The sequence below is a fragment of the Oryctolagus cuniculus genome, chromosome 20 (assembly GCF_964237555.1).
Source record: "Oryctolagus cuniculus chromosome 20, mOryCun1.1, whole genome shotgun sequence".
In the NCBI taxonomy this organism is placed as follows: Eukaryota; Metazoa; Chordata; class Mammalia; order Lagomorpha; family Leporidae; genus Oryctolagus; species Oryctolagus cuniculus.
In genome coordinates, this window is record NC_091451.1 from 15449048 (window position 1) to 15469965 (window position 20918).

Genomic DNA, 20918 nt, shown 5'->3' on the forward strand with positions numbered 1-20918 from the left:
TTATTTTTATAAAAAATAAATTGTACACAAAAAGATGAAGCTGCCTTTAATTTCTTGTATGAAGCTCCGCAAGTTCCAGGAAACATCACAGAAACATTACATGGCAATTGTGTAAACTTACACTTAAAGTTAAATTCAGACTGGCGTGAAATTGATTTGTATGAAGAACTGAATTTGTTTGGAAAAATTGTTGCGTGAGAATTGTCAGCTCTAAGAGCACCAAGATTTATAATTTGAAACAGCAAATCACAGTGTGGGGGGAATCATTGGTCAGTATTCCAATGTCCTCACAAAACAGAAAGCACTCTTAGAAGATTCAGTAACAGTTCCATCAGCAAAGAATTACTTCTCAAAATTAAAATTATTAAAAATCATTGTGACGCGAGCATTTGGCCTCGCAATCAAGATGCCTGTTAAGTTGCTGCGTCCCGTTTTCGAGAGCCTGGGTTTGAGTCCCACCTCTGACCTCTGACCTCTGACCCTAGCTTCCGCTGGTGCAGACCCTGGGAGGCAGTGCTGATGGCTCCAGTGGTTGAGTTCCTGCCATCCACAAGGGAGCCCTGGATTGGATTCTCAGCTCTCAACTTTGGCTCCAATCGGGGGCTGTGGCAGGCATACAAGAAGTGAACCAGTGGGTGGGAGCTCTCTATCTGTCTTTCTCTCTAACTGGCACCAGCTTTTTTAACATTTAGAAACTGGTGTTCATTTTCCATCAACCTCTTTGCTTCAGCGACTGTGAAGGTCAGCTTAGAACCAGATTTGGAGGCAGATGCCATCCCTTTTCCTTTTGTAGATGCACCGTTCCATTTGGAAGTCCAAGGTTGGTGCCATCCGGGTGGGCTCCTGCTGCAAGGAATTTGGGGACATCTCCTACATCATTTGCAGGACACAAAGGGCTCCAGATACTGTGACAGCTTCCCTTTAAGGTATACTGTGGGGGGCCGGCACCGTGGCACAGCGGGTTAATGCCCTGGCTTGAAGCGCCAGCATCCCATATGGGTGCCAGTTGTAGTCCCAGCTGCCCCACTTCCCATCCAGCTCTCTGCTATGGCCTGAGAAAGTAGAGAAGATGGCCCAAGTGCTTGGGCCCCTGCACCCACACGGGAGACCCTGAAGAAGCTCCTGGCTCCTGGCTTCAGATTGGTGCAGCTCCGGCTGTTGCGGCCAACTGGGGAGTGAACCATCGGATGGAAGACTTCTTTCTCTCTGCCTCCCCTCTCTCTGTGTAACTCTCACTTTCAAATAAATAAATAAATCTTTTTTAAAAATGTACACTGTGGGAGTTTCCATTGTGGAAAGCAGGTTAAGCCACCACTTACAAGCTAGCAACTCATATCAGAGTGCCAGTTTGGGTTCCAGCTGCTCCACTTCCAATCCAGTCTCCTACTAATTTGCCCAAGAAAACAGCAGTAGATGGCCCAAATACTTGAGCCCCTGCCACTCATGGATGTAGTTCCAGGCTCCTGGCTTCGGCTTGGCCCATATGGACCCCTCTCTGTGTAGCACAGAAAACTATTTGTGATATATTTGCCAAGAGCAACTGACATTGCTTTCAATTATATTCATCAAAACTAAAGTTGTCAAAATTATAAATTCCAGTAGCCATTAATAAATGAATTATAGAAAAAGTAAGCCAAAAGAATCTTTAGATGAATCAAAACATAACATGAATAAAATAATTTAATGTATTACATTATTTAAATATGACACAAAAAGTTCAATTTATGAAATTATGTTGTTACTTCTGTATCACTATTACCCTTATTACATTTTACAAGTAATAAAACATTTTGAAAAGACAAAAGCTTCATATTCTTGTACCTTTGGCAGCAATCATGTCCTGCTTTTTGAACAAGGGTATTAAATTTTTCAAAACATTATTTATTTCAGAGGCAGAGAGAAACAGAGCTGCCGTCTGCTGCTTCACTGCCCAATGCCTGCAGTGACAGAGGCTAGGCTGGGGACAAAGCCAGGAGCTGGGGATACAATCCAGATTTACCATCTGGGTAGCAGGAACCCAACCACTTGAGCCATCGCTGCTGTCTCCTGGGGTCTGCATTAACGAGAAGCTGGGGTCAGGGACCACAGCCAGGAATTGAACCCAGGCGGTCCGATGTGGGAAAGGGGCCTCTAGATGATTATGCTAAACACCTGCTCCCAGGGGCACTGCATTGTTATTTTGCACTGAGCCCTACAAATTACATGGTCAGCCCTACCCCAGTGTCTGAAAGTCCCTCTAGAGCCCAGTGAAGCCCGCAGACGTGTTTTTTAAGAGTTCTTCTAATGTCCTCTTTTTTTTTTCTGACAGGCAGAGTTAGAGAGAGAGAGACAGAGATAGAGAGAAAGGTCTTCCTTCCGTTGGTTCACCCCCGAAATGGCCACTACGGCCGGCACGCTGCGTTGATCCAAAGCCAGGAGCCAGGTGCTTCTTCCTGGTCTCCCATGCAGGTGCAGGGCCCAAGCACCTGGGTCATCCTCCGCTGCCTTCCTGGGCCACAGCAGAGAGCTGGACTGGAAGAGGAGCAACCAGGAAAAAAACGGCACCCCAAACAGGACTAGAACCTGGGGTGCCAGCGCCGCAGGCAGAAGATTAGCCCAGTGAGCCACAGTGCCGGTCCTAATGTTCTCTTAACTGAGGTTTTGCCCCTCCCACAGGGACCTGGGGCAAGTTCTGGAGGCATTTTTAGTTGTTAAAATCAGAAAGCTGCTCTTCTAGTGGGTAGAGGTCAAAGATGTGCCAAGCATCCTACAAGGCACAGGACAGGCACCTACAACAAGGATTCTTCCAGCACAACATGTCCATAGGGGTGCAGCTGACCACAGACACCTGCCACTCTAAGTGTGGTCCTTGGACAAGCAGCTGCAGCATCCCTGATGGGTTGTTTGCACCCAGACATTCAGGCTCCACCCCAGACCCACTAAGTCAGAATCTACATTTTAACAAGATCCCCAGGGGATTCCTGTGCACACGCGCGCACACACACACACAGGTTTGAGCAGCCTGGAGCTAGAGGATGCAAATCTCTAATGATAGATTTCAGACAGGTCGGGGAGCTGTGGGGCTCCCAGCTAGGCTTATAGCAGGTTCTTCCCTCCCTGTGTGAAAGAATTCAAAGGTAGAGGCGTAAAGATGTACAGGAAAGCAGGATTTATTTCGAGCAAAACAAAAGTGCAAACTCAAGAACTAAGTAGTGGGGCCGGCATTGCAGTGCTGCAGGGTAAGCAGCTTCCTGTGACAGTGGCATCCCTTAGGAGCGCTGGTCATAAGTCCCAGCTGCTCCACTTCAGATCCAGCTCCCTGCTAATGCACCTGGGAAAGCAGCAGAGGATGGCCCAAGGACCTGCATCCACCTGGGAGATCTGGATGGAGTTCTAGGCTCCTAGGCTTCGGTCTGGCCCAGCCCCAGCTGTTGTAACCTTCTGAGTAGTGAACCAGTGGATGGAAGATCCCTTTCTCTCTGTAACTCTGCCTTTCACATGTATAATTACATCTTTTTTTTTTTTTTTTAAAGAACTAAGTAGTGATGAACTCAAAGCCAAAATACAAGAAGGCCCCAAAGAAAAACTTCTTACTGGGAATGGTGCTGTGGCCTAATAGGCTAAGGCTCTGCCTGCAGTGCCAGCATCCCATATGGGCACCAGTTCATGTCCTGGCTGCTCCTCTTTCAGTCCAGCTCTCTGCCATGGCCTGGGAAGGCAGTAGAAGATGGCCCAAGTGCTTGGGCCCCTGCACCCGCATGGGAGACCCGGAAGGAGCTCTTGAAAAAAAGAAAGAAAAACTTCTTACCAAGGAAAAACCTCCAACAGCAACAAACGCCTTCAAGAAAAGATATAAGCCCCCTCAACCAGGTCAGGCCTTCCCTTTAGACCATCCAGAGGCAGCAGGGGTGATGTCTGGGGGGCTTCTGCAGACCCTGGAGCATGGGGTCAGGTCCCAGGTCTGTCTGCTGGTAGTCATGGGAACCCTGGAGAAAAGGGAAAGCTTCCAGGAGGGGCAGATGAGTGAGCTTTGAAGGCTCCGCAGGAGGCAGCTACAGCGGGAAAGGGCACATGTGTTCAAAGGCCCATGTGATGGTGTGACCAAGGGTCAGTCCCTCACACAGGAGGCACACGGCCGAGCCCTCAAGCTCGCTGAAGCGGGGGGCAGACCAGAGCTTTTTCAGTTCACTCCCCAAATGGCCAAAACAGTCAGAACTGCACCGATCTGAAGCCAAGGGCCAGGAGCTTCCTCCAGGTCCCCCCATGCCGGTGCAGGGAGCAAGCACTTGGGCCATCCTCTGCTGCTTTCCCGGGCCATAGCAGAGAGACACAAACCTGCCCCCATATGGGATACCGATGGGGCAGGTGGAGCTGAGCCTATCACGCCACAGCACCAGCCCCTGGAAAAGGGCTTTAATGGCCCGGCTTTTATGCCATTTGGCTCCCCTTCTCTGTGTGCTTGCTTGACAGAGGTACAAGTTCAAAACCAGGGTGAGTTCCAGGGCTGAGGGGCTGCGGGACGCACAGTGCCCCTGCACCTGGTCTGCCTGTCACGTGCCTGGGAGGGTCATGGGAGAGAAGCAAGAAACATGAGGAAAATGATAGGGACAGATGGTCACTGCGGTGCTGGCCTGCTGGTACCACTGTGCCACAATGCCAGCACCCCAGCTCCCTTTTTTTAAAATAATGAATGAATGAATGAGAGTGGCAAACACACACAAAGAAAGAGAGAGAAGAGAGTGAACTCTCATTCACTGCTCACAATGGCCAGGGCTGGGCTGGGCCTGGTTGAAGCCAGGAGCTGGGTATGCTATGCAGGTCTCCCATGTGGGTGGCAGGAACTCAGTTGCCTGAGCCATCACCACTGCCTCCCAGGGACTGCACTAGCAGGAAGCTGGAGTCAGGAGCTGGAGCTGGAAACTGAGCCGAGGTTCTCCAGCGTGGGATGCAGGTATCTTAACCACTAGGTTAAAGGCCCGCTTCCAGGTTAGCCTTTTGTGTGTTAGCATTAAAGCAGAGAGAATAGCGTGAGTATTCTAATTGAACAGGCTGTTGTGGGGAAATGTGTTTGTTGTGTCTTTAATCCTGATTTCTTGGACGTTCAGACACACAGCTTGCTTTCAGCTTGGAGACTTGGAACTTTAGCACAGGTGACTCCATTTTAACTTTTAGCCTGGTCTCTTGGGGCCCAGTGCATGCATTTCATCAAAACAATGGCCTTTAATGGCCGGAGCTGAGCCGATCCAAAGTTACGAGCCAGGAGCTTCCTCCAGGTCTCCCATGTGGGTGCAGGAGCCTAAGCACTTGGGCCATCTTCTACTGCTATCCCAGACCATAGCAGAGAGCTGGATCAGAAGAGGAGCAGCCAGGACTAGAACTGGCACCCATATGGGATGCCAGCACTTCAAGCCAGGGCTTTAACCCACTGTACTACAGCACCGGTGCCTAAAAATAATTTTTTAAAAAAGTTAGCACATCTTCAGTGTAGACAATTTATGTTTTCTTCCCCCAGTCCTTAACATAAAGCTACTTCTAGCTCTAGGCCAGGCAGACACTTTTCCAAGTGCTTCCCAGCCTTGCTGCTGAAGGTTGTAGAATCTTGTCCCAGGACATAGTCTCCTTGCTGGCGGGCATTGGCTCAACAAATCCTTTTATCTCAGAGATCCTTCAGTTTCAAAAGTTTTGCTTTGAGGTTGGTGCTGTGGCATAGCGGGTAAAGCCGCCACCTGCAGTGCCGGGATCCCATGTGGCTGCCAGTTTGAGTCCCGGCCACTCCACTTCGATCCAGCTCTCTGCTGTGGCCTAGGAAAACAGTAGAAGATGGCCCAAGTCCTTGGGCCCTTGCACCCGCGTGGGAGACCTGGAAGAAGTTCCTGGCTCCTGGTTTCAGATTGGCCCAGCTCTGGCCATTGCAGCCATTTGGGGAGTGAACCAGCAGATGGAAGACCTCTTTCTCTCTCTCTCTCTCTCTCTCTCTCTCACTCTCTCTCTTTCTGCCTCTGCCTCTCTATAAGTCTGCCTTTGAAATAAATAATCTTTTTTTTTTTTAAAAAGAGTTTTAGTTTATTTCCAGCACCTTAAGTTAATTCTACCTATCTTTGAACTTGATATAAATAGAATCATACAGTGCATAAATGTTTTGCGTGTTGTTTCCTTGAGTCAAAATTACATTTTCAAACTCATGTTGTTGGGTGAATTGGGAGTGTGTTCATTCTCATCACTGCATGGCATTTTTTTTGTATGGATATCTCATGGCTTATTTCTCCATTCTACTGAAGGTGAATATATGGGCTGTTTCCAGTTTGGGGCTATTACAAATAACAGTGCCATGTACGTTCTTTTAAAAAAATTAATTAAGTAATTTATTTGAGAGGTAGATTGAGAGAAAGAGAGAAAACTTCCATCCACTGGTTTACTCCCTGAATGTCTGCAACAGCCTAGGCTGGGCCAGGCTGAAGCCAGGAGCCAGGAACCCAATTCAGGATCCCCATATGGAAGGCAGGAACCCAAGTACTTGAGCCATCACGGATGCCTCCTAGAGTCTACATTAGCAGGAAGTTGAAATTGGGAATGGAGCCAGGATTTGAACCACTCTAACATGGGATGTGGGTATCCCAAGCTGTTGCTTAACCACTAGGCCAAATGCCTGTCCCTAGCAACATTCTTATGCATGTCATTTGGTGAACTTACGCAATTACTTATTTTTCTAGTTATGTGTTTGGGCATATTCTATTATCTATGATTTTTATTTCATGGTACTAAGAGGATGCCATAAAATACTTCTATCCAAAGAGGGCATGGGTGCTCAGGGAATGATTGAGACCCTCTGGCTTGAAGCACACGCTCTGTTCATAGTCCATGTGTCTGTCCCACAGGGGTGGCCTCTGCTGTCCTGTGCCCAGTGCTGGGAGCACAATGGCTGTGATCCACGGAGGCAGAAGGTTTGAGAACATTGGAGGACAGAGGCCTGCAGTCTTGATCACTCCACTAGGGGGCAGGATTCCACAAGGGGCTGGGCACCAGCTGCCTCTTCTTCCCGGCAGGCTTCCAGTCGAGCTGCTTGCTCCTTCATTTCCCTTGGTAACTAGAGGTCCAAGACTATTGTGAGAAAGAGTAAAAAAAAAAAAATTATAGTGCATCTCAGTGGTGGCAGAGGGAACATACATACTTCCTGGGCATCAGGGCATCAGACATTTTTCTCCTGGCCGGCAGAACCACCTTTCCTGTTAAATGGAGCCTCTGGGATCCCCCACATACTCCCTGCCTCACTCACCCCTTGTCTGGTGAGCTCTGCTAGCCCTGGGCCCGGGGCTGAGTTCATCTCCACTATTCCTGCCTGGTGGGTTCTGCAGAAACATGGGCTGGGAGCTTCAGGGTTCCAGTGGAAAATATTTCACACTTCAGTTGTAACGTTTAGCAGCTGGTTCTTGGGGTGGGGGGGGCTGATTTAGAGTGCTTATTAATTCTTGTAGTAAACACCTCTCCTATGACTGATTTCTAGCCATCAATCTGATGTCTCTGAATGTGGAGTTGGGAGGGAGGAGGTACAAAGCGGCATGACTATACTTGGACAGCATTTCCACCTTTCAGATATAATAGAGGTAAACAAACTTGAAAGCATAGGCGAGACCACTATTTCACCAAAACTTGACAACAACGGGTCTCTGAAATGAAAGGGCTTATTGCATCATTGCAGATGCAAACCAGAAATGGACCAGGTCCTGGGACAAGATCCTGCAACTCCTAGGAGTGAGGATAAAGAGCAGTAGGGAAAATGTCCCCAAGACCTAAAGCTAAGAGCTTGTTTAAAAATGTGTTTGTTTATTCACTTCAGAATTTATTTGAAAGAGAGAATTTTCCATCCGCTGGTTCACTCTCCAAATACAACAATGGGGGTTGGGCCAAGCTGAAACCAGGAGCCAGGAAGTCCATCTGGGTTTCCCATGTGGGTGGCAGGGGCACCTGGGCCATTATCCACCGCATTCCCAGGTGCATCAGCTGGAAACTGGATCCTAGGCACTCCGATATGCGACGTGGCTGTCCCCAATGGCAGCTTAATCTCCTGTACCACAACACCTACCTTTGATGTTGAGTTTTTAAAATCTTTTTGTATGGTGGCTGCCGGAGCCTCACAGCCCTGCCCCTGCTTCCCCAGTCTGAAGGAAGGGGCCACCCATTCCTCCACCCAGTGCAGCTCAGAGCTGGCAGGGCCATGCATACAACCTTCTCTTCTCACCTCTAATTCACGTGGAAATGACTGGGACGGTGAGGGGGCGGTGGCAAAGGGGGGCTCAGAGGAAGGGTGGTGGTGGTGCTGGTGGACATTTGGTGCAGCCGCTATACCACCACTTGGGACTTGTGTGTTCTATATCAGATGCCTGGCTTAAGCCCCAGCTACACTGCTTCTGGGTCCCTGACACTCACGTGCTTGACCTGGATTGAGTTCCAGGCTTCTTATTTTAGCCTGGCCCAGTCCTGGCTGCTGCAGGCATTTGGGAATGAACTAGCAGATGGCAGATCTCTCTCCATTTGTCTCTTTTCTCTCTGTGTCTTTCAAATACAATGAAAACAAACAAACAAAAATCACGTGGACATGAACCATCACCCACATGAGAGACCTGGATTGCATTCCCAGCTCCTGGAGTTGGTCTAGTCCAGTCCTGGCCAACCACATTTGAGGAGCAGACCAGCAGATGGGATCTCTCCCCCGTCCCCGTTCCCTGCCTCTGAAATAAATAAATAAATATTCAAGGAAATGAATTATCAAGACAGCCCCTAAGGAATTAAGTCCCCAAGGGCATGCAGTGTCAGGTGACCCAGGGCAGGTTAGAGAGGCCTCAGGCCACGAGCTGCCTCCAGCCCCTTCCCCCTTCCCTGCCGGCTGCCTCCCTGAGCCACTGCTCAGCCTTTGGAGTGCAGTAAGCAGGCCAGCTGGCCTGGAGGGTAGGGAGAGCTGGCTGTCTTCCCCTGGGTTCCCAGCTAGGACTGGGACAGGCCTGTGACATAGAGTCTCCCTTCCAACTCTGGCTCTTCCCTGTGTGAAAAAAAAATGAGGTCAGGGCAATGGTGGTACAGTGGTCAAGTCCCAGCCTATGACACCAGCATCCCATATGGGCACCGGTTTGAGATCTGGCTGCTCGGCTTCCGATCCAGCTCCCTGCTAATGGCCTGGGAAGGCGGCACAGGATGGCCTAAGTGCTTGGGCTCCTGAACCCACGTGGGAGACCTGGAAGAAGCTGTGGCTCCTGGCTTCTGGCCTGGCACAGCTGGAGAGAAAGAAAGACAGAGAGATCTTCCACCCATTGGTTCACTCCTCAAATGGCTGCCATGGCCAGGGCTGGGCCATACTGAAGCCAGGAGCCAGGAGCTTCTTCCAGGTCTCCCACACGGGTGGCAGGGGCCCAAACACTTGGGCCATCCTCAGCTGCTTTTCATCACTTTAAAAAGTCTGAGTTCTGAGCTCTGACCTCAGCAAAGCCTCTCCTAGCCAATGGACAGTAGGGAGTGGGCCACTGCACCTGGCTCTCATGGGTTCTGACAAGCTCCAAGCAGGGGTGGTCTGGGTCATGGTGCAGGCTCTTGCAATCAGATAACCACCTGGGCTCAGGACTTCCTCCTCTGCAGTGAGAGCCACCTCTCAGCTCATGCTGGCTGTGCCCCACTGGGTCCACACGTGCTGGACACTGACTTTATATGGTCAGGGAGGCTGAACACTTCTACCCCCTGTGGGCTTCTTTTCATGGGGCTTTCAAAGCTGCCTTAGGAATCATTTGTCTTTTATTTTTTTAATTTATTTTCATTTTATTTGAAAGGCAGAAAAACAAAGAGAAATCTTCCACCCACAGGTTCACTCCCCAAATGCTTGCAACAGCTAGGAACTGGCCAAGCTGAAATTAGGGACCCCTAGGTCTCCCACATGGGTGGCAGGGACCCAAGTACTTGAACCACCACTTGCTGCCTCCCAGGGTGTGTATTAGCAAGAAATTGGATCAAAAGTGGAGCCAGGACTTGAACTAGACACTCTGATATGGGATGTGGTGTCCCAAGTGGCATCTTCACAGCTGTGCCCAAGGCCTGTCTCTGTGCAAGCAATCTTGAATAGAAATATGAAACCTACACTAATTCCTGCATGAGATAAAATAAGCCAGTTATCTGGTTGGGGACTCAGTTTCCTTATAGTTCAAAGTGAAGAATAATAATGTTCCTCCACTTTATGAGAATGTTATGAGGATAAAATGAACTGGTGTGCAGTGAAGCCTTTTTAAAAAGATCAAGAGCTATGTAGGGGGGCCAGCACTGTGGCATAGTGGGTAAAGCCGCTGCCTGCAGCGTGGACAGCCCATATGGGCGCCGGTTCAAGTCCCAACTGCTCCTCTTCCGATCCAGCTCTCTGCTATGGCCTGGGAAAGCAGTAGAAGATGGCCCAAGTCCTTGGGCCCCTGCATCCATGTGGGAGACCTGGAAGAAGCTCCTGGCTCCTGGTTTCAGATCAGCACAGCTCCGGCTGTTGGGGTCAATTGGGGAGTGAACCAGTGGATGGAAGACATCTCTCTCTCAGCCTCTGCCTCTCTGTAACTCTGCCTTTCAAATAAATAAATAAATAAATAAATCTTTTTCAAAAAGAGCTATGTTGGGACAGTTTAGGGCATTGTTTGTGTTTGTGTTGGGGGAGGGCAAGGTTGAACGGTTTATTTGGAGAAGTGTGACCTTTAGAACAAAGAACAAATTCTGGTTGTGCAACATACCTGCTATGTGGTTTGTGACAAATCACAAAAATCTCCCAGAGCCTCACGTGTGAAATGGTCTTAATGGTACTCGACTTGGAGGATTATTGCCAACATTACGGAGTACATGTATGAGGTTCTTCCTAAGAATCGGGCGCACACTGGGTGCTCTGTAAATGGGGGCTGTCATCACTGCTGTCACTTGGAGGCCGAGCTCCTCTGTCCTGCCCTGCAGGTGGCAAATACACAAAAGCTCCTCGTTAGATTCCTGGGGAGGAAGGAGGAACGCCCTGCCCCCTGACTCTTAATGCAGGAGTGACCTGCTTGTCTAGGCTTGTCCACGACTGTCCCAGACTTATCAGCGGAAGCCCCACAGGCCAGGGACCCTCTTAGCTTCAGGCAAACCGGGCAGGTTGGCTACTCTGCTCACCACCAATCCCTGAGGCACGTCCAGTGTCCTTATTTATTTATTTATTTTTATTTGAGAGGCAAAAAGAGAAAGAGGGAGAGCAAGAGTATTCCCATCCACTGGTTTACTCCTCAAATGCCTACAACAGCTGGGGCCAGGCCACGTCGGATCTGGGAGCCAGGAACTCATGTGGATGGCAAGATTGCAATTACATGAGTCATTACTGCTGTCTCCCAGGGTCTGCACAGGCAGGAAGCCAGAGTCAGGAGTCAGAGCTGGGAATTGAACCCAGAGACCTCACTATGGAATAACAATAGCTTAACCACCAGGCTGTTCCTGGTGCCTAGATTTAGAATAACAAGATTTGTATGGGACATCTGGAAAGATCTAGGAACAGTGGCTCAAAAAGCCATCCCAAATCCTTTTAAAAATAATGCAGGGTTTAAATAAATAAACAAAAATAAAAAATTATCCCTGGCCTTAAAATTCATTGTTGGTGTAAGAAACAAAAGATCTGGACCAACACTGTGGCAGAGCAGGTAAAGCTACCGCCTGTGATGCTGGCATCCCATGTGGTCATCAGTTCTTGTCCTGGCTGTTCCACTTCCGATCCAGCTCCCTGTTAGTGGCCTGGGAAAACCAGCAGAAGATGGCTCAAGTGTTTGGGCCCCTGCCACCCACATGGGAGACCTGGAAGAAACTCCTGGCTCCTGGCTCCTGGCTCCTGGCTTGGCCCAGCCTTGGCTGTTACAGCCATCTGCGGAGTGAACCAGTGGAAGGAGGATCTTTCTATCTCTCCCTCTCTCTGCAACTCTTTCAAATAAATAAATAAATCTTTTTTAAAAATATCAGTTATGAAAGCCATATGCTGTTTGATTCAATTTATATGAAGTGTTCAAAACAGGCAAATCTATAGAAACAGAAAGTAGATTACTGGTTGCCTCTGGAAGATGCATATGAAATTCCTTTTTGGGGTCATGAGACTGTTCTAAAGATTGATGGTGGCAGGCTGTAAAACCTGTAAATATACTAAAACCCACTGAACTGTACACTCTAAATTTACAAATCTTTTTTGAAGGTTTATTCATTTATTTGAAAGGCAGAGTGACGAGGGTGGGGGGAGATCTTCCTCCTGTTGATTAATTTCCCACATGCCTTTAACAGCTGAGCTGGGCCAGGCTGAGGCCAGAAGCCTGGAACTTCACTCAGCTCTCCCATGTGAGTGGCAGGGCCCCAAGCTCTTGGGCCAGCTTCTGCTGCTTTCCCAGACACATTAGAGGGATCTGGATCAGAAGTGGAGCAGCCAGGAGTCAAACCAGTGCTCTGATATGGGATGCCAGCATTGCAGGTGGCAGCTCAACCCAAAGCATCACAATGCCGGCCCTTAAAATAATTTTTTAATTAACAAAGCAACGGTCCCTCCCAGTGTAGAATCTGTAGGATCTAAATTATTCTTTTCTAAAAAAATTATTTATTTATTTGAAAGGCTGAGAGAAACAGACAGACACAGGGATATCTTTCATCTGCTGGTTCACTCCCTAGTACCTCCACTAGCCAGGGCTGGCCCAAGTGGAAGACAGACTGGGACTCAATTTAGGTCTCCACATGGGCTCTAACAACTCAAACACTTGAGCTCTCAGCTGCTGCCTCCAAGGGTGTGCATTAGCAGGAAGCTGGAGTTGGAAGCGGAGCTGGGACTGAAACCCAGGCACTCCCATATGGGACATGGATGTCCCAAGCAGTGCATTAACCACTGAGCCAAACACCCAACCTAGGGCCTACATTATTTTTAACCCTCATCGTGAGAAATAAGATATTTCTTCAATGGCATTAAAAATAAGCTGTACTCCAGGCCAGGGAGTACCACCCCCATTTTGTAGGTGAGAAGAGCAAGGCCGATGAGCAGAATGTAACAGCTTTTGCTCAGTTCTAGTGGGGGAGGCCAGCGGAGCCTCGGGCAGGCGGGGTCAAGGGGAGAGCAGAGGCTGAGGAGAGAGACTCCAAGCAGAGGGAAACGAATGCCCAACTGAGCCTCAACCAAAACGCTACAGAAGGGCAGAAGCAGCAGCTCTGGAGGGGCTGCAGAGGTCCCGTGGGGAGGCCATTTTACAACAGGGCAAGAGCTCTGAGCTGGACTGCTGCGCTGTTAGACCAGCAGGTGGTACAGGGAGGCCTGGGGGGACGGGGTGGTGTGGAGGGACACAGAGGGCTGGGCACAGATGGTAAGGAGCCCTGTACTTGGTCTCTGGGGGGTGGAGAGGGGGGCTTGCCTTCATTCATTCTGTGGCTCCAGGGGAGGATTTTAGGTAGCAATGAACAGACCTGCACAGGGTTCCAGGAGCCACCGTATGATATGAGAGGTGGTGGGTCTTCCGGGACCCACCGAGCCTGTCGGCGGGGAAGGCGACTGGAGCACAGCTCAGGCTCCCGGCCTGCGTGGTGAGCCGACCCCCGAGGAGATGCCTGCTTCCTTCCCTTCCTCTCTGTCTCTCTCCATGTGCCTTCTCCAATCCTTTCTGCCTCCACCCTGTCCCCTGGCCGCCCGCTTCCTTTGCCCTGGGGCTGCCTCTGTGGTAGAGGCTGGCATGGTCAACTCCGTGGGGGGTGTGGGCTGTGCAGTCGCCGCAAGGGGGAGACAGTGAGCAGCAAGGGAGGGGTGTCCGTCATCACCAGTGACTCTGGACCCAAGAAGAAGACAGAGCATAGACCAGCTTATGCACAAGGTAATAGGCTAGGCGGATTGCTGTGGGGCCCAGAAGGGAGGGCTCTCGGGAACAGGTGTGTGCAGGTGGGGAGGGGCGCTTGTCTGAGCTCTTTCAAAGACAGGCCATAATTTATTCACAGTACTTTTCCTGAAATCGAGCTAGAACCAATACTGGTCAGGGGCCCTGGGGGTGTTGGTGAGGGGTGTATCCACGTCCCACCTTGGGAAACAGGGCTACTTAAGCCAAGGTGGAGCAAAAGATAGGAGTCTGACGTTCCAGTAGGGACGGCTCACCATCCACTGAGCACTTCTGAGGCCAGCACTTGACTCAACGCCCTGGGGCACAAAGATAAAAAGCCACAGTCCCTGCCACCAAGGGGTCATCTGCTGTATAAGCACAGAAACCGAGGACAGATAGCTGGGACGGCAGTGCCAGTGGGAGATCACCAATAAATGGTGTGCTGGTCGTGGTCCCGGCATGCCGCCCTAGGCTCACACAGGATGATGGGCTGGAAAGTAGCCCCAGGAGGCTGCCCCCCCCCCCGGCTGGCATGCAAAGCTGGGCACCTGGCAGGGCTCTGTGCCCGGCTGTGCCACTCCTTGCTCGGAACTTGAGCTTTTCAACCCTGATACCCATGGCGGGTCCTTTCGGTGTGCTGAGCGCTTCCCCGGGAAGGCGCCAGTCCGACCCTAGCTGTCCCGACTCCGAGAGGCTGGAGGTGGAACCGCGACCTGCATCTTCACGCTCAACCGCCCGCCCGGCCCCCGGGGTGATCTGAATGTAGGTAAAGGCTACACACAACTACTTAATAGGGGGGATAATAACCTGCTTCCGAGCTAGGTCAGAAGAGCCATTCAGGAGTTCACAAGACAACACGCGTGAAACAGCCTTGTAAACCTGGTGGCAATCCAGTTCTTTGCAAATAATAACAATCCCCCTAACAGCAACAGTGCAAGACCTGGGGAGCCCGCACCGCCCCGTCCGCTCCGGCTCAGTCAGCGCGGCGGTCCCTTTAAGGCCCCCCCAACACCGCTGTCTGGTCTCCGGCGGGGCGTCTGGCGCGGCCTGCGGCGCGTGCGTGCGGGGGCTCCCAGTGGGGCGACGCCGGCGCTTGTTGCGTGGCCCCTGGCCCCGCCCCGCTCCGCCCCGCCCCTTGGCGGGGACTCCCCCCGCCCCGCGCGGTACAGCTGGGCCAGTGACGCCGCCGCCGCCGCCGCGTTCCATTCTCCGAAGCCGGCGACCGCCTAGCCGTCTCCTTGCCGCCGGCCTCCTGCCCCCGCACCGCCGGCCAGACACGGGCACGCGGGGCCTCGCCTGGACCCGAGAGCGCTGCGGTCGCGCGCAGGCGGCGGGTCGGCTCCCTCCCTCAGGTCTCCGCGCCGCTCCGGGGTGAGTTGTCAGCGCGGCCGGCATTGTGTGTGTCACTTGCGCGCCCGGCCGGCTGTCAGCGGCCAGCGCTGGACGCGCACCGGCCGCGAGGGTCGCGGGCCGGGGGTTGGGCCGGCTGCTCCCCGGCGGCGGCCCGCTTGTCACCCTGCCGCCGGGAGCCCCGAGGAGGGCACCTGCCCCCGGGCTCGCGGCTGTGCGGGGCGCGCCGGGGCCGGTCCGCTTGGCGAGTTCGGTGCGGAGGCGGCGGGCGAGCGGCCCTCCTTTGCGGTTCCCGGCCCCGCGCCGAGCCGAGCCGAGCCGAGCGGCGGGCGCTGCGCTGGGGCAGGGCGGGCTCGGCCGAGGTGCGTTTCCTGAGGAAGTCTGGGGCCGGCGTGTGCGTCCGTGCGCACGGAGCTGCCTGGAGCCCCTCGCGCCTTGTCTGCGCCCGTAGTCTCGAAAAACTTTGATTATCGGGGCCGAAACTCTCCCGAAGCCACTTCCTGTTCTTTCCTCGCTTGCCGGTGCACACTCCTGACTGCAGAGAGTCGGTGTGGGTTCGCCTAGCCTGCACGGCTGCGGAAGTGGAAAAAGTTACCTGGAACGAGAAGCGGAGCAGAGGGCGGTCGTGGGCACAGCCAGACCCGGGCGGAGCGCGGCCCCAGCTGGCGAGGGGCAGGTTCCTGTGCGGGCGCAGCGGCCTGCGGAGCTGCTGTTGGCAGAGTTTTCTCCCAGGGGCCGGCCTTTGTTGCTCTTGCTACCCCGGGGTCGTGTGTGCTGTGTGCGGTGGGATCCCCCCTCCGCGGGTTTGACTAGCTCTGCAGAGGTGGGAAGTGTTGTCTCTCCACCCTGCTCAGCGATTGATCCATTTCTTGCCGTTTTGATTTCTTTGGCTTAAAAAAAAAAAATCTATATGAGTGATGCACACACACGCTTTCTGTTTTGGGAATTCCACACCCAAATTGTCACCATCTAGTGGAGGCAAGTAGAGACATGTGCTTGGCTCGAGTGCTCAGCTTCTAGGCTTTGCGTTTTTAGCTAGATGCATAGGCAAGCAGAAATGAGTATTTTCAGAGTTGCGTACGGCTGCGCCTCAGTAAAGGAAGTATTTAATAAAGGAGAGTAGCAATCATATGAGCAAGGGCTAAGAGCTTTTTTTGCCTGGTTTCATGTAAGAAACAGCAGACTTTTGAGGTAGGCATTGTTATACTCCCATTTTTCCAGTTGAGACCGGCTAGATACGTGGAACAACTTGTCCAGGGTCACAGAACAGCTCCTGGTGGAGCCCACCCTCTGATCCACTGGGTGATTTTACCAGTTTCCAGTTTGTTTACCTTTTGGTAAAACTGAAGCTGGAGTCTTTCAGAACCTTCTCAGAGGGCCACTGCTTCAGGCCATGTCTCAGGTCAGGAGCCTGCCCAGCGCTTTCTCCAGGGTACATAGTTATGGTCTGTTTGCACCATGTGTTTATTCTTTCTTGTTTTCATTCGGTGCTCGCAAGTATTTATGTAACACAAAATAGACGCCAGACTCTGCCGAGTCCTGGGGCTACTGCAGTGCAGAAGACAGAACCCAGAGCGCACCGCATTCATTTGCTGTGTGAGGAGCTTCTGCCCAGTGCGTTGTACAGGACAGTATGGATCTGAAACCTGTACAGAGGAAGCAGAGTAGCTTTTCGGATCCTGGAGTGGAAATGATATAGGAGACAAATGCTCACTTGGGGACAGGTCTCTGGGTGGCTCAGTGTTTGTTTATAAACATTTAATTTTTATTTATGTGAGCGACAGAAGAACTCCTATCCATGAGTTTAGTTCCTTTTTTTGGAAAGCTTTTATTTAATATAAATGTCATAGGTACAGCTTTTGGAATATAGCGGTTCTTCCCCCCATACTCGCCCTCTCACCCCAACTCCCGTCCCACGGGTTCACTTCCAAATGCCTGCAACAGCCAGGGCTGGGCCAGGCTGGAGCTGGAAGGCCGGAACTCAAATCTGACTGTTCCGTGGTGGTGGCAGTGCGGCCTGAGTACTTGAGCCATCACCTGCTGCCTCCCAGCGTGTGGATCAGCAGAAATCCTGGGCTGCGGGAGCCAAGCCAGGACTCAGGTTCAGGCACTCCAGGGAGGGATGCAGGCTGCTGACCCCCTAGGCCGCATGCCTGCTCCTTTGTGTCTAACTCACTCTCAAAGGATAGCGTTTGATTTAGTCACTGAGGCTGGCCTGGACAGAGCCCAGACTCTGAGCTGGTGGAAGAAGAAGAGTGAGCTGTGACAGATGCGGAAGAGACCTCGGCACTGGTCTGGGTTCCTGGCTGGTGTCTCGGGCGTGGTGATTGAACTTCTGCCCTTATGTAATGGTGTACCGTGTGGCAGGGGATTTCCTCCTCCGCTGTTGCCAGGGCAGCAGTTCCTGTTGCTCCCTCCCCAACTCGTACCCTGCACGCATGAATCCTCCAAAGGTAATAATTCACCTGACTTCTTAAAGGTAATAACTGCGTTCAAGTTTATTACCGCTAAGCATTGTTCCCCTCCTTCCATGCTTGTCCATCTCCCAGATAAAAACTCAAGTTTGTTTCAAGTCTTCCCATATCTTTAGCTCTTCTGGCAACCAGGTTACTATTAGTATGGTCTGTGGGCTTAAAGAAATATGGTATTTTTTTTTTTAAATTAATGAGGTACATAATCTTCCTCATTGCGGTTCCAGAACAGACGAAGTGGGGAGAAAGAAGCAGAAGTGGCTGCTAGCACAGAGGCACAGCCGCAGAGCACAGGTGCTTGTGTTTCCCCTCTCGGCCCCCGTTTACCAAGGGATAATCCACGAGAGGCCGGGGCAGGGCCACAGTGAGCACCGCAGGTCCCTTAGGCGGCCCTATGATTGCATACAGGAGCTGACACTGACTGAGTTGTGGCTGACAAGCGGGATTCCCACTGAGACACTAGGGACGCCTAGTGTAGGGGGATTCCCTCAGGCTGGAGGGGAAAGATGAGAAGGAAGGAGGGCCTAGAGGACAAAATCTTTTTTATTTTTTAAAGGTTGGTTTGCAGCCGGCGCCGCGGCTCACTAGGCTAATCCTCCGCCTTGCGGCACCGACACACTGGGTTCTAGTCCCGGTCGGGGCGCCGGATTCTGTCCCGGTTGCCCCTCTTCCAGGCCAGCTCTCTGCTGTGGCCAGGGAGTGCAGTGGAGGATGGCCCAAGTGCTTGGGCCCTGCACCCCATGGGAGACCAGGATAAGTACCTGGCTCCTGCCATCGGATCAGCGCGGTGCGCCGGCCACGGCAGCCATCGGAGGGTGAACCAACGGCAAAGGAAGACCTTTCTCTCTGTCTCTCTCTCTCACTGTCCACTCTGCCTGTCAAAAATAAATAAAGGTATGTTTGTTTATTTGGAAGGCAAAGGCAGAGAGAGGTCTTGCATCTACTGGTTCATTCCCCAGATGGCTGCAACGGCTGGAGCTGGGCTGATCCAAAGTCAAGAGCCAGGAGCTTCCTCCACGTCTCCCACATGCATGCAGGGACCTAAGGACTTGAGCCATCTTCCACTGCTTTCCCAGGCCATAGCAGAGAGCTAGATCAGAAGTAGAGTGACCGGGTCTAGAACCGGCACCCGTATGGGATGCCGGCACTGCAGGAAGCCGCTCTACCCACTGTGCCACAATGCTGGCCCCCTCCTTTCTCTCTCTCTTTTTTTTTTTTTGACTTGGAAAACAAACACTGTTTGGATGCACACTTGAGTGTTGAGAATTAGGACATCTGGGTTAAGGGTAAGCACTGATAAATGCATACTCGTATGTGATGATGGAGACTGTCCTGGCTTCTCTTCAAGATAGCGTCCATCCGAGGTCACCCTCTGTCTTAGTCTACTTTCCCTTGCTATGACAAATACCTGAGCCGGTAATTTATGATAAATTATTTGGCTCACGGTTCTGGAGGTGGGGAAGTCTGAGAGTGTTGCTGGTGTCTAGTGAGGCATCTCAAGGGCCTTCCTGCAGCTCCGTCACCAGGTCGCCTAGCAGAGGGCCTCCTCTGGTGAGCAAGCCCGCCTCCCCTCCCCTTCTTCTACAGCCACCAGCGCCGCCCTCCTGTCCTCATCCAATCTTAATTACTCCCAAAGGGCCCTCCTCCAAATATTAGCATGTGAGTTTTGGGATTAAGTTTCCAACACGTGAACTTCTGCGGGACACGTTCAAACCACAGAGCTCACATATCCCATGTAGTAAAATTTCATTTAGTGGAACGGTTTTGTTTAAAAAAAAAATGTTTTTAAGTTATGTTGCGTGTTGCAGGACACTTGGAAATGAGGGCAGTGACAAATACTGCCTGAATGTCGTGGGGCTAGCATACATACATCCCTGTTGATGAGAGTAAAGGACGCAGGTTGAGGCTGAGGCTGGAGGCTTTGTGATGGGTATTTGGAGCTGTGAACAGCTTTGGATGTGAGACCCAGGACGCAGTCAGGTGATCCCTGGGCTGAGGGCTCTGCTGGATCACTCAGTGCTGCATCAGTTGGAGTTTGTAAGGGTCTCTGTAAACACCTTTGATCTGGGGGCTGCCTGGGGTGTCATAGTGGAGTACCTAGGTCCACTTCAGCTTCCTGGGAAGCAGCAGGTGACGGCACAAGTGGCTGGGTCTCTGCACCCACACAGCAGGCTTTGAGTTCCCATCTCCTGGCTTCGCCTTGGCCTGGTCTCTGCTGTTGTGGACATTTTGGGGAATGAACTAGCAGATGGAAGATCGGTCTGCCTCTGTCTCTGCCTTTCAAATAAACAAGTAAAATCTTTTAAAATGTAGAGAGAGGAAGGAAAAAACTCAAAAACAGCCCCTTTTATCTGAAGAGGTAGGGGTCCTGGCAGGCACCAGTATGTTCCTTCGTCTTGTGCTCACAAGAGTCTGACGACTGTCGTTTTTCTGTCCTTTTCTAGTTTTTTGGCCTAGAAACCAGCAGGGTTCCTGCAGTAGCCCTCTCGTCCTCTGGGGCTGACCTGAGTGCTGGTAGACCCTGCCGCCGCCATGGCGCTGAGCTGCTGAGCTGGGTGGGGCAGCCGGGAAGGACCACCCATGCTACTGTCAGGTCGGGGAGACAGTTGAGTCTCTCTGAAGGTACTGGCTGTAGTGACAGCAGGAAGTGCCGCCACCAGAGAGAACTGAAGCAGGGTTCACAGGCCCTGCTGTTGCCCTTGTGTGCTGGACTCTCTCTCCCCGGCTCTTAGATCGCCAGGGTGGAATAGCCACCCGGGATGCACGTGAGGATTGCATGCCGGACCTACGTGCAGTCCTCCGGACACAGGGTACTGCTGCAGCACTGTGCGATTACCTGGTAGCACTGTGTCCCTCCTACACTGCGTGGTGGTTATTCATTTTACAGAGCCCCAGTGCTTGATTTGGGGGAAGGTAGCCTGGGATTCCGGTGATAGTAATAGGTTCTCAGGGCGTTTGACAATTCTTTATTATGCAGAAGAGGATTTTTGTGTTGAAAAATTAAATGATTCAGGATCCTTTTCTCCTGCAGTTGGAGATTGAAAACAGAAAGGTGGAGAAGAGACAGGGTCAGGGAAAGTCTCCCCTCGTCTTCCTTGTTGAGGAGGGAGAACGCTGAGTGACCTTTCCACACCCATCCGCTGCCCACGATGACTTCCTCCACCCACGGGAGTTTAACATCAGGGCGTGGAATTGCCCTTCATGTGGACTGTGCTGGAATTTTCTTTGGCTAGCCTGGGCTTCGGCTTCTGACAAAGCTGGT

At 51.8% G+C, this 20918-nt stretch overlaps 1 protein-coding gene and 1 long non-coding RNA gene across 3 annotated transcripts in view; one reads left to right on the forward strand and one right to left on the reverse strand.

Moving 5' to 3' along the window:
• Positions 1 to 5973: 5973 nt before the first annotated feature.
• On the reverse strand, positions 5974 to 14941 carry LOC103345160 (uncharacterized). Its single transcript, XR_515157.4, has 3 exons — positions 14643 to 14941; positions 10725 to 10932; positions 5974 to 7077 (listed from the first exon to the last, which is right to left on the reverse strand). It is a non-coding gene; the product is annotated as an uncharacterized lncRNA (long non-coding RNA).
• A 32-nt stretch (positions 14942 to 14973) lies between these two features.
• The window catches only part of SUSD6 (sushi domain containing 6), a 98782-nt gene continuing 92837 nt past the window's right edge, over positions 14974 to 20918 (forward strand). Inside the window, exon 1 of one of the 2 annotated variants that reach the window (XM_008248579.4) lies at positions 14974 to 15206. The gene's annotated coding sequence lies outside the window, so the exon portion shown is untranslated. The remainder of the gene's footprint in view (positions 15207 to 20918) is intronic. The other variant, XM_008248578.4, reaches the window with a different exon arrangement.